The 13209-nt window shown below is 44.5% G+C and overlaps 1 protein-coding gene across 4 annotated transcripts in view; it reads right to left on the bottom strand.

Moving 5' to 3' along the window:
- The window catches only part of ROR1 (receptor tyrosine kinase like orphan receptor 1), a 180945-nt gene that overhangs the window by 85842 nt on the left and 81894 nt on the right, over positions 1-13209 (bottom strand). Inside the window, exon 1 of one of the 4 annotated variants that reach the window (XM_005151180.3) lies at positions 9730-9766. The exons of the other annotated variants lie outside the window; for them this stretch is intronic. The gene's annotated coding sequence lies outside the window, so the exon portion shown is untranslated. Of the gene's footprint in view, positions 1-9729; positions 9767-13209 lie in introns of those variants that run through there. 4 annotated transcript variants of the gene reach the window in all.

Below are 13209 nucleotides of genomic sequence, written 5' to 3' on the forward strand. Positions count from 1 at the left end.
ACAGTCCCAGCTCCTCCACATCAGCACCACCCAGTAAGTTTTCCACAGGTTCTCCATGATATCTACTCCCCTTTAGATCCCAAAATGGTACCTATCCACAGCACCCCCCCCTTCTCCCTTCAGGCTTTGTGCTGACACCTTCCAGCCCCACATGGGTGTTTATCACTCTGTTTCTTCCCGAATCTCATATATCCTAAAGCTTTTCTTCTCAGGCATAAAGAAGCAAGAAAAAGACATTTTACAGGTTTTCTCCAGGTGCGTTTCCCAAAGACCTATCCCAAATGACTTGGCTGAGCAGTAAATACCACTATACATACCACAAATTAAATGGTAACTAAAGAAGAGAGATGCACTGATTACGTATCTCCATTTATTCCACCATTCCTGCAACTTTCTGTTAGTTTTCCCTTTCCTATCACTTCATCAGGATCTCCCAATTCACTGGCTCCTCCATTTCCTGATAGGTTTCCACCAGGTACATTTCTGCTACCGCAGCAGAAGTACAGTACACACAGCCAGTGAAGTACTTTGAATTGCACCACTCAAATTTATAATTAGAAATACTTTAATTGCTCTATTTCATTGGAAGGAAGATAAGTTATCTGACTGGAAAACAAGCAATTCCAAATGGAAAGAATTCATTTGTAATTAAATCATTCTCTCCAGAAAACCTACCAGCAAGACTGACGATCCATGGAAGAGATAAGAGGATTAGAAATATCATGTTAAATTGTCTTAAGGGTGAAAGTTTACAGCTCCATCAGTCAAATGCTATCCCTGACAGTAAGAGAATGAGCTTAGGTGCAATTAAAAAATCTAATAGGAAAATAAAGCTATATAAATAAAATGAATAGGCAGCATCTTTCAAAACTCCACATTCCAAAGTGCAGAAGGGCTTAAGAAGGGAGAAATATTTAAGGAGTTGGGAAGGTTTCACAGTAAGGTTTAAATATTGTACTAAGAGCTTCATGTAGAATTCTTTTTAAAGCTTTCCATACTTTGGTTATATTAAATCAGTGTACTGAAAAATCAAATATTCCAGGGTGAAAAGATTAAGGGAATCTGAAAAATCATGGGTTAGAGAGACATGGGGGATAAACTCAAAAACTTAAATAAGGGAGATTTAGGTTAGATATAAGGAATAATTACTGTGAAAATGGTGAAGCTCTTCCGTGTGAGGGTGCTGAGGCGCTGGCACAGGGTGCCCAGAGAAGCTGTGGCTGCCCCATCCCTGGCAGTGTTCAAGGCCAGGTTGGACACAGGGGCTTGGAGCAAGGTGCTCCAGTGGAAGGGGTCCCTGCCCGTGGCAGGGGTTGGAGCTGGAGGAGCTTTAAGGTCACTTCCAAAACAAACCAGGCTGGGATTCTATGATTCTATAAGCAGGGATCCATATGGCAGCAACTCACAAACTGGATGTGCTAGAGACAGTTTAATAAAGAGCTGCCCTAAGCTTCCATCAAAGACTTGAAGCATACCCAAGCCATACCCAGCACTGAAGAAGTTTGGTTAAAAGTGCTCTTTTCTTTCCCCAGTCAGCACAACCTGATTTGAGGTCATACTCTGTGAGGTGGAAATTCAAATCTCAGAATGTTTCAAATGCATCTGTTCTCTTGGTTGCTGGAAACGGGAATTACTGTCCTCCAGCAGATGAAGGCAAGCTTAATCCTGAAAGATTCACAGCCCAAATTCCAGAACCAGAGCATTTGATATGCTTGGATAGGCTTCCCATAAGCAATTGAACTTTCTGTGCTGGCATGAATTCACTCGCTGCATCTTTTGAAGTTTGTCCTACCAGATTATTGATGTACATCACTGCTGCAGCAGGGCCAGGCCAGCTCACACTGGTGGCATTACCTCTCAAATAGCTGTTATGTTTTCCTGCTATAAAGTGAAGGAACATTTCAGCAGCAAAGAACCCCTCCGTGTGCTGGGCTGCACCCCCAGAGTGTGAGCAGCAGCTCAGGGAGGGGATCCTGCCTCTCTGCTGTGCTCTGGGGAGACCCCCCCTGCAGCCCTGATCCAGCTCTGGGGCAGCAGCACAAGAGGGATGTGGAGCTGTTGGAGCGAGGCCAGAGGAGGCCATGGAGCTGCTGCGAGGGCTGGAGCAGCTCTGCTCTGGAGCCAGGCTGAGAGAGCTGGGCTGGGGCAGCCTGGACAAGAGAAGGCTCCTGAAGGGGACACCTGAGAGCAGCTCCAGTGCCTAAAGGGGCTGCAGGAAAGAAACCTGGAGAGGGGCTTGGGACAAGGGCCTGTAGGGACAGGCCAAGGGGAATGGCTTGAACCTGCCAGAACAGGGGAGACTGAGCTGAGCTCTTAGGCAGAAGCTCATCCCTGTGAAGGTGCTGAGGTGCTGGCACAGGGTGCCCAGAGAAGCTGTGGCTGCCCCATCCCTGGCAGTGTTCAAGGCCAGGTTGGACACAGGGGCTTGGAGCAAGCTGCTCCAGTGGAAGGGGTCCCTGCCTGTGGCAGGGGTTGGAGCTGGATGAGCCTTAAGGTCCTTTCCATCCCAAACCATTCTATGGTTTTATCACCTCCAGACCTGAAAGTGCATTAATACCCCAATATGCCAACTTCCAAGAGAAGCAGAGAAAGTCCAACATCCACCTCCCAGCACTGGGCAGTGTCTTCCATTACTTTGTCAGCCCTCCCCCATCATCCCACCAAGCACAAGGCCAGGGATGACTCCATTTGCTCTGGCACTGGTACCTCACTAAACTCAGAAACCCTGCTGCATAGAAAATATAGACCTAAGCACTGGATCCAGTCTGACATGAGACAACAAGAAATGGAGGCTTCTCAGCCTCAGTGACTGCAATGAGCTAAGGTAAGATACCAAAGGAGTTCCAACTGCTCACCTGGCACGTTTGTCCCTGCCTTCCTTCCTCAAAGTCACTAAAGCACAAGACACCTGTGATTCAAGAGGCAATTTATCCATAAAAACACATGAGGAATCTGCTTTTCCCTGTGCCAAAAAGCAGGATCTAATAACCCTGAAATCATTGAAAGAACACAAACACAACTGTTGTATGCATTGACTTGCTCAGAGATGTGACATTTATTTCGTGAAGTCTACTGTGTGATACATTTACCAATAGCCCCCACAGCCCTTTCTCTAGTGGACAGATACTTAAGGGAGTGTGACATGGGTTTAACTATTAACCAGTTGTCATGCTGCAGTGTTACTGGAGAACACGAGGCACTTGGTCATTCTCTGTCTCCAGCTTGACAGTGGTCAGTGCCCTTCTCCCTTTGTCTGATCCCTTCTGGAAAGTCTTTAGTGCACTCTGGTGAATTGTGTGATTTCAGGGAAGCTGGTATATGAATTACATTTTATTAAATGTCATGGTAAAGTGCTCAAGCACCGATGCACAGCCTATTAGTAGCTTTAAGATTCCAGTGTTTTGGTGGGAATGCTTCAAAACTGGAATATGTTTTCTTTGGCTAAGGCACCACCATTAGATGCAGTTTCTCCTGACATTTTAAGAATTGTTTTATGACTGTTTCCATGGAGGTCAAAAAGGAAATTACTGTTCCAGGAATGCTTAGATAGCATCCACGGCAACACAAAAGCCTAAGTTATATAGCTGCATCCTGGCCCAGCCTGACGGTGTGATGATTAACAAGTTGTGCTGCCACAGAGGGCCCTGAGCTGGGAATGCTGTTGGGAATACGCTTCCTAAGCCAAGCGGCGAGTTCCAGTGGCTGCTCCAGCATCTTCCAGGTCATACATTTTCCTGCACACCCAATTATCAAATTTTCTTCCTATATATTTCACCAGTCACCATTATTATTTGTATTGTTTCCCTACCAACTGCCAGACATCAGAGGGATCAAATGATGGAGCTCCCCTTTTATTTCCTATACAAAGTGGCTCTGCTTAAGACTTCCATACAACAGGGACTGTAAATTTATTAGCTTCACTTGCTATGAGGAAGCTGTTAAAGGCATCAGGAAGCAGCCAGATAACCAAGGGCATAAAATACTTTGAAAATTAATGAATGAAAGATGGGCTGAAGCCACAAAGTGTGGGGCTGGTGCTAGGTTTTGAGCTCAGGCAGGGTTCACAGATGCTCAAATGGTTTTATTCCAGAAAATAAAGCATCAACGTTCAAGTTTAGAGGGGAATAAAGCTTTTCCCAAAGCTCAGAGTTATCCCAAATCCTGGGGTTTTGTTCTCATATGCTGCTAAAATGCCTCTGGAATCCTGTGAGCTGGAAATTGATACAGCTGGCTTTTGTCAAGCATTTCCTGAGACAACACTCAAGAAAGTATCACTGCTGCTGCCACCACTTACTGCATGCTTGAGAGACCATGAGAAAGAATAAGATTCATCCCTCCTTGAAAGAATTCAGCACCTGAATAGGTAGAGCACAGGAAAGGAGGGAGCACTCAAAGCAAACGGTGGGGGTAGTATTGGTCCAAGCTAGTGTGTGCTACCTGTTATACTGCATCAGCCCTTCAGACCTGTGCTCTCCAAAGGCACAGAGAGAGACTGATCACTTGTCTTCCTCAAAAGCAAAGGAAATCTGAAGTCTTACCCAAGTTCTGCTGAGATCAGGGAATTCTCTACTGATTTGAACAGATTTGATGAAACTGAAACTCACACTTTGCATGCTGCTGCCTCCATCTGTATCTTTCGTTTCAGTAGGGAGAAATAAAGTCTGTCTTCTATTTTGCCACTCAAAAAGAGAAATACATTGGAGAAACAGCAGTAAGAGCTTACACACACACATCCCCTCTCCCCCCCAGAATTATACAACATGTTCAGTAAATCACACCTTGCACACATTGTCATATACTGAAGGTGTATTTCTGTCCTAAAACCAAAAGCTACCTTCTTAGAATATAACCCTTCTTTCTTTCCTTTCTACACCAACATCCCTTCAGACATCTGCACTGGCACAACAAGACCAGTAACTGCTGAGACTCACTACTCATTTCATAAAGTTCCTCTGTCTCTAAATCATACTTACTAACTGGAAAAGCATCCACTCCAGTCTTGTAGTTTCTTTATAGCACCAACGGTGGTACCAACAGATAGGGTCATGGACCACCCACAAGACAAAATGGCAACTAAGGCAGTCACTTACATGGAAAAAGTAATGTTAGAAAAGTATTTGATGTATTTTTAGCCTCTTTTAAAGCACTTCAGCAGCTGGAAACAAGGTGGAAAGCCAGAACCGTGGGCCAAGATCCAAAAGCCATTGAAGGCATAGGAGCTTTTCCATGGACTTTGACTGGCTTTGAATCAGGATCGCTTCAACCAGGCTGCCTCTGACAGAGAGCACAGAGCTACTGCATTCAACTGTTTTCTGGGATAGCATTCCTGTTTTCCTTCATGTTTCATACCTGAGCTCTGAAGAATTATACACAACAAGCATTGTAGGATACAAAGAGTTATGGGGGGAAAAAACCCTCTGCAAAAGACAGAATAAAACACTCATGTGCATGGAAGAAGATAGAGGTGAGAGATGAGAAGAATTCTTTTCACACTTTGTAGTGCTCAAAGCTATGACTTTATTCACAGCATTTATATTAACTGAGATTGTAACCAAGAGGGAAAAAGACATCCTAGCTACAACTTCAGATAAGTTTAGGATTTGAATGTGCTATCTGCAGCTCCTTTCAATGAAAATCAATACCAGAGTCCAATCTGGCTTTCTATGCACTTTAAGCATAATTACAGAGATAAAGGACTCTTCATTTTAACTACACTGATCTTTGGGACACAAAGCTGGGAAAGAATCATCAAGGTAAAAATAATTCAGAATGATGATTAAACTAAAAATCACATTTTTAATTCAGCCTGTTGTTTGACTGGGCTGCAATATTCCACTGCCATACTGCTCTGCCTCATCTGCCTAGCTCCCACTTACAGCAGTACAAAGAACACAGCTCATAAACCACAGAATCATCCCAGACTGGTTTGGGTTGGAAGGGAGCTTAAGGCTCCTCCAGCTCCAACCCCTGCCACAGGCAGGGACCCCTTCCACTGGAGCAACTTGCTCCAAGCCCCTGTGTCCAACCTGGCCTTGAACACTGCCAGGGATGGGGCAGCCACAGCTTCCTAAAACAAAAATAAATAAAGCAGATTAAGGGCTTTATGTAATCCTTGAGCTCTGTTGAATGGCCATATTGATGTAAGGCACCCTTAGGAATTCCACTGTCATCATTTCTGGTCATTATTCTGAGGGCTTCCCTGATTTGCAGCCATAGCACAGCCAAAGCAATGTGCAAACCCACCAGAAAAGGTGGTATCATCATTCTCCTAAAGTCAAGAATCACTAAAATCAGTGAGGCGCTTCATTCCCACCCTAAAAGACATTTCCAGGCCCTCTACAACAGCAGTACAATAATTCACATTTAAGTTCTCCTTAGCTAAGGAGGATGCTTATTTTTCCATCTGAAAACCTTTGCTGGGAGACCTGAACCAAGCAGTCAAATGTTTTAGCAAGAGCTGTTACAAGAACCCACCTTATTTAGCTCATTCCATCACGTGGCAGAAGCCATTCTAACACTTGAACAATTAGCTTTTTTGGCAGGACATTCTCTGGAAATAACTGCATAACTGTCCCTCCTCCTGAAAACCTTCTTCCTGGCTTTTTCCTTAAAACCCATGAATGAAGGATTACTAGGATTTATGGAGCTATTTAATACCTTCAGGAAAGAAAAAGCGCACAGTCCAGGAAGACAAACAACAGGAATAGAATGGATCGATCATAATTTAAGTTAAACTCACAAATAAATTCATCCTGGCAGTGAATGATATATATCTGCACTATTTGAACTTGTTTCCTGGATTGTGAAAACTATCCTGCAGCTGCTTCCTCTGCTCCAGCATGCTGGATTTGAGGGAGCATGGCTCCACTGCAGAGGGAGACAAGTCAATGAGAAGAAGTCAGAGAAGTTGGGAGCAATTCATCCCTTCTGCATCCTTAAGGTCCTTTCCAACCCAAACCATTCTACGATTCTATGCTCAGCCTTCAAACATTTTGTGGTGTTGACCCAAAACTGGAACAATTCAGTTGTTTCATGTTAACACTTCAGGATTGGTTCCATAAAGCGTTATTTCCTCTACCACCTGATTTAAAGTCCCCATTTATTCAGCCTAACAGGTCCCCAAGGTAACACACATCCATAGAATCATAGAATGGTTTGTGCTGAAAAGGACCTTAAGATCATCCAGTTCCAACCCCCTGCCATGGGCAGGAATGCCTCACACTAAACCATCTTGCCCAAGGCTCTGTCCAACCTGGCCTTGAACACTGCCCCATCCTCCTCCCTGCCCACCATTGAGTATCTCAGAACATTACAATCCAGCTCTACCACACTGCTCTTGCCTCCTGTGCCTTATCAAACTGGGAACAGGGTTAAGCAGCTTGAATTTCCACTGCATTCCCTGCCAGCAAGAATCAGACAGCCTCTATGACCTGGAGACTCGAGGAAACAGTAGGGTCAGTGTGACTGGCAGCAGGCTGAGCGCCTCTGCAGCCCCACTGATAACAAGGCTTTTTTTGTCAGCATCTCAGCAAAGGAAAGCTTTAAGGAAGGACTTCTGAAGCAGCATAATGAAATAGCTCTGCAGATACTGATGTGGAGCTCCTTCCATGCATGAGGGGAGAGGTAGGGGGAAACACAAAGTCATTTGTTTTGCAATTTAATGAGCAGATGATGAAGGCTGAGCCAGCAAAAGGCAGGAGCTCCCCTCCCTCCTCAGCCGGGGGAAACATGAGAGAACACAGAACAGGCTGGGATGAGCTTTGGAAATGAAGGGAAGCAGCTTGCATTTGGTATGGTAAAGGAAAAAGGGGCAGTTGAAAGCACACAGTGAAAATGGAGCTAGGCAAAGCAACTACAGTGCAGCACACGAGCCCTGTTTAACCCCTGGGGGCTGGCTCTTGGCCAGGTGTGAGCATAAGAACTTATGCTATGAGCATAAGGACTTATGCTATGAGCATAAGGACTTTATGATTAAATTCCTGTGTGTCAATATAAATGGGTGGATAAAGAGGAGAAAACCTCTGTGCCCTGATGGAGAAGAGGCAGAACTGTGAGCTCAGACCACCACAGAGCTTAGATGGCAAAGAGGACTTTTAAAATCCTCTTTGGAAAAAGGCTGGAGCTCACAATCAGTCAGTGCCATAAGGCCTAAATCCCCAGGAAACCAAGCTCATGTGCTCACACACAGTCCTATTTCACATTCCTGGGGGAAGGGAATAGTTAAATCAGGCCAGGGAAGAGCAGTGTGATGATTCCCACCCGCTGCTTGGCTCCAGTTGAAACCCAGCAAGAATTCAGGGATGCTGCCTCTGAAGGAGGCCAGATACCACTGATGTCCTTATCACTAATACCCACTGCTGTGTGAGGCTGCTTCCCAGGGAGCAGGAACACAGCAGGGGCTGGAAAAGTTTGGTTTTCACAGAGGATGCCTCTTTCTTCCAACCCATGTTATGCTGAGGTTGTCTGTCAGCCTGCTTCAGTGCGGATCAGGAGCAAGCCACAAACCTTCATAGGACAATTCTTCAGCTACATATAGACTTTTTATATATAATAGATGCTTATTATGCTTGTCCTGCCTAGAAGTGAAGAGAGGAATGATGGATAATGTGCCTCTGGGTGTCATCTTTGCATGAAAATTATAAAGGTACAAATAATGATCAAACACTTTGATCAAAGCAAACAGAACAATTGAATGCAGTTTTAGTGATGGATATTTGTTTCATTTCCCTACAATGGCCATACTGTTCTCTCTCTCAAAAGAGAGGGAGGAACAGAGCACACATCATGCCTTCTTAAGGTTGCTTTTAGAGGAGTCCTGGTGTAGGTGCTGACTTCTGATTTCCCAAAGAGGGTTCAAGCAGCCTTTGATCTGCAGGTCAGGAGGCTCTCAGCCCCTCCACCTCCACCACCACCACATGGGTTTAGATGCTCCACAGTTGGACTCCCCGCATCTTTGATGATTGTTTTTTGCTGGCTAAAGAGCTCATCTGCTTTTGAAAGGTGATTCTCAGGCTGAAGCCACCCCACCTTCATGTGTCAGTGTGTGGTTTGAGCCTAAAAACAACAAATCAGCTATCACTGGCACAGGCATTGAGTGGATTCTTCCCTCTTCGCTGCTGGAAAGTAAGAGGTTAAATCCCTTTCCATTTTAACAGAAGCATATTTTAACCAAATCCAACACTCTCTTCATTTGACTTAAAAAAAGAAATGGGCATGCTGTGCTCTAATAAATTTTTCCTTGGCACTCTCCCTTCTCTTTGAATCTTGGAAGCAGGAAGACAAGAGAGAAAGAGGGACAGACAGAGATTAACTATTTGGGCTTGGAAGACATGTGAGCTTGCTGTACTGACAGTACCAGTAATGTAGGTCAGACCCTCAGGATCTCCAAGGCCTTCACATCACCCTATCTGTAGATACTCAACACAGGATGTCAACTTCTCATTTCACAGCTTATAAAAAGCCCCACAATTGCAACATGGTCAATGCCTGGCCTGAGGATGCTCTTGGTTTTCTTTAATCAACAATTGCTAAGTTAAGCTGGTAACATGCATTAAGTTAAAGCACATTGAGTCTTCAAGAGGCCATTCTGAGTGTCTAACTTCCCCCTCTACTCTGGGAAATGACATTCACTTTTTCATCTACTCATCTCTTCCCTCTGCAGTGTTATTTCCTCTGAAAAGCTTATTTCATGTTGCTGCAGCTGACCCAAGAAACATTCCCATCACTTACTTTCACAGTTACTCCTCAGGGCTAAAACACTCTGCAATAAGGACTTCATTCCTGACGCTGGCTCTGGATTTTCCATTCCAGTTCGACCCATCCTTCCCTTGGACTACGTTAAAACAGCTCCTCTCTTTTCTTGGTTTTCTCCTTCACCCTCCAACACCGCCCACTTCAAGGGAGTCAGTGTTTCCCACAGAGCTATTTGCCATTCTAAACTTGGAGGGGAGAATGTGGCATCTGAAACGACATTGTGTGGTAGCTATTAGCAAAGGCTGAACTGGCATAATTACAAATGCCCTCTGAGATAATACATTCCTTCCCTCTCGCCGAGGCCTCCCTGCTCAGGCAAGCTGCATGGACTTGAGGCTGAGGGATAGGTGTTGATTTGGGGTTTTTACTTTCTCCATTCAAACGAGTTCCTTGGGGCTCCAGGACAATGCTGTGAACTCTCTTTTAAGTGATTGGAAGGCAAAAGAGGAAAAGATGCTTTCTGTAGAGACTTTCGGGATGTTTTACACATAGTTTATAGGCATCTCTTGTAGGCATTTCTAAAGGTATCACAACGATTACAACATAATCTCCTTTTTCCTTCTATCCTCTGTAATTTAGTTTGGAATTTTTCAGAATCATGGAATGGTTTGTGTTGAAAGGAACCTTAAAGCTCATTCATCTCCAACCCCCTGCCACAGGCAGGGACACCTCCCACTAGACCAGGTTGCTCAAGAAATGAGCACAATCCCCTGTGCCCATCACCTACAAGCTAATACAGCCCCCAAATCCAGGCCTGAATCCTTGCCAAAAGGCTGCATTTTAACGCCCTGCTCTTTTGCTATGAGTTCCAGGCGGGGAAAAATATCCTAAACTGGTTGGATTCCAAAGCTCTCCTGCCCAAATGGCTGAAGTTCAAGCAGCCAGAGGAAATTTTCCTACAGCCGAGCAGCAAAGAGACTCCATCGCACGGCAGTGCTCTGCAGAGAAGCAAACACAAAGGGAGATGCTGAGCTCATGTTGTTCTAACTTAGGAATTCAGAGAGTTAACAACAACCCGCTGGGGCAAGAGGAGCTTTCATTCCTGGGTTCTCAAATCCTGCATCACAGAGGATGGGAATACAAAAAGATCATTCACCTACACATTTCTCACCAGGGTCTAATCAAGTGGGATGCGGAGTGGCACGGGCTTGCTGAGAGGATTTTGAGGGGGGAGGTAAGAGGAGGGCTGAGGAACCTTTAATAACTTTGAAACCTGAGAGCTACCTACCAAATGAATGCCATGGTCGGGAACAATGGTGGTTCAGAAGCTGCTCACAGAATGACTGAACTCATTGTTTAAATCCATGCGATGCTCTATCAATACATACCCAATAATGCAAAGATCTGAAAAGCTTCTGTTGAGAGGAGTGAGACTGAAAATATAACAGAAAGAAAGCTGAAAACTTGCCTCAAAACCTCCTCCCCACAGTGAAATTCTAATACAGTCTTACTCAATCCTGGCTGACAAATGAGATTTGAGGTTTATAGGACAGGTACAGCAACTTTGGGTACCCACTTCAGAGCTTTTCTTTTACAGTTTCCACTTCCCAAGATAGCTGGAGCTCTCCCTTCGCAGCATGTGCCAGGGATGTATGAAAAGCAAATCTAGAAAGCTCGAGAGTTAACAGCCACCTCAGCCCTCCTGTCTTTATCAATACTGTGCATTTCTGGCTATGCCAAGTGTCAAGGAAAACAAACGTATAGCTCTGAGCTCCCTTTAAATGCAGAGTTTAACAGCAAAAGTAAACTACAAGCACTTAGTGTTATCTCTGCTGTGTCACATGGGGCAGCTGAAATAATGAGGATGTAACCTGAAAGAGCTTAGAAGTAAAATAGTCTAAATCTGGTTCAACAGTGTTAAATTACTGCATTAGGTTGCTTTAAAAGCCTTTACATCACTGCCGATTCCAGTGACATCTCCACATGGAGGATCCCAAGCCTGGAATCCTTTCCCTAAAAATACTAAAGCCCTTCCAATATGGGATTGTGTTACAGGTTGTATAATGTGGCTTGGAACATGCCAAGAAAATGTCTTCAGCCTTACTTTTACAAATATGGCAATGATCAACCCAAGGCACAATGTGAAGCCTGATTATATTTAATGCAATTTAACGTGTTGCAACAGCATTATGCTTAATGCTGCTCCATTAAATGAAACTGCAACCTAACAGCAATACAAACATGAGGTCTGTGGACCTGGTCCTGCAAACCTGATTCCCATCAGTAACATTTACCTCCATGAGTAATCTCCCTGAGGTAAAGATAATGGATGAAAGGGAAAAACTGAGAAGCTGGTTACAAAACTTGGCTTCAGCAGTGCAATTCAGCAGTTCAGTTCTTACTCTGAAACAGCTAAAAGTAATGAATCATAGAATCAGAGAACACCAGGTTGGAAGGGACCACATCTCAACAGCAACTTGAGTGTTTCTCATCCATTGCATAGAGCCCCAGAGTGGTTTGGGTTGGAAGGGCCCTTAAGGTCAACCGGATCCAAACCTCCTCCCACAGGCAGGGACACCTTCCACTAGAGCAGGTTGCTCCAAGCCCCTATGTCCAACCTGGCCTTGAACACTGCCAGGGATGGGGCAGCCACAGCTTCTCTTCCCAACATCTTCCCACAGAACTCAGGTAGATGCAGCCTTACAGTGGTTGCAACCATCCCTCCAGAAGGGTTCCACTGCCAGAAGGCGAGTTGGGTTTAGGACTTGGAATAAGTTACCCAAACCTCTTCCATTCAAACAATGGTTGGTGCATAGCAGAAGGGTACATGTATTCACAGATACAGAATCACAGAATAGTTTGGGTTGGAAGAGACCTTCAAAGGTGCAGTACTATTAGGTTAGGGATCTGATCATCTGAGAAATGTTCTTTCTTTTCATTATCTGATTATTATTCACTATCACCTTTACATATATATATATAGGAGACATTAAAATCACATAAATCTAGTTTTACGAAAGTAGTGAGGAACGCAGCTTTGCTGTACAATAGATAACAACTTCATCCTAATTTGTAGATCACCAACAACAAAAGCTCTACAAGTAACAGCTTCCTTTATTTATATGTCAACAGGTTTTATATTACCCGATGATCAAGATAAACAACTATGCATCTTTGAGAAAGAAATAGGCACATGAGATGGAAAGCAAACAAAACCACAAGAGACCAAAGTATGCCAAAGCAAGCTACAGAGGCATTCCCAGAGCTGCAAAAGAGGTATTGCAGAGGGAACTCTTATCATTACCACACCAGAGAAGCTGTGGCTGCCCCATCCCCGGCAGTGTTCAAGGCCAGGTTGGACACAGGGGCTTGGAGCAAGCTGCTCCAGTGGAAGGGGTCCCTGCCCGTGGCAGGGGTTGGAACTGGATGAGCTTTAAGCTCCTTTCTAACGAACATCAGTCTGGCATTCTATATGCTGCTTCTAAGTCCTGCCATTAGGACCATCCGTACAATGAA

The sequence above is a fragment of the Melopsittacus undulatus genome, chromosome 6 (assembly GCF_012275295.1).
Source record: "Melopsittacus undulatus isolate bMelUnd1 chromosome 6, bMelUnd1.mat.Z, whole genome shotgun sequence".
NCBI classification, from domain to species: domain Eukaryota; kingdom Metazoa; phylum Chordata; class Aves; order Psittaciformes; family Psittaculidae; genus Melopsittacus; species Melopsittacus undulatus.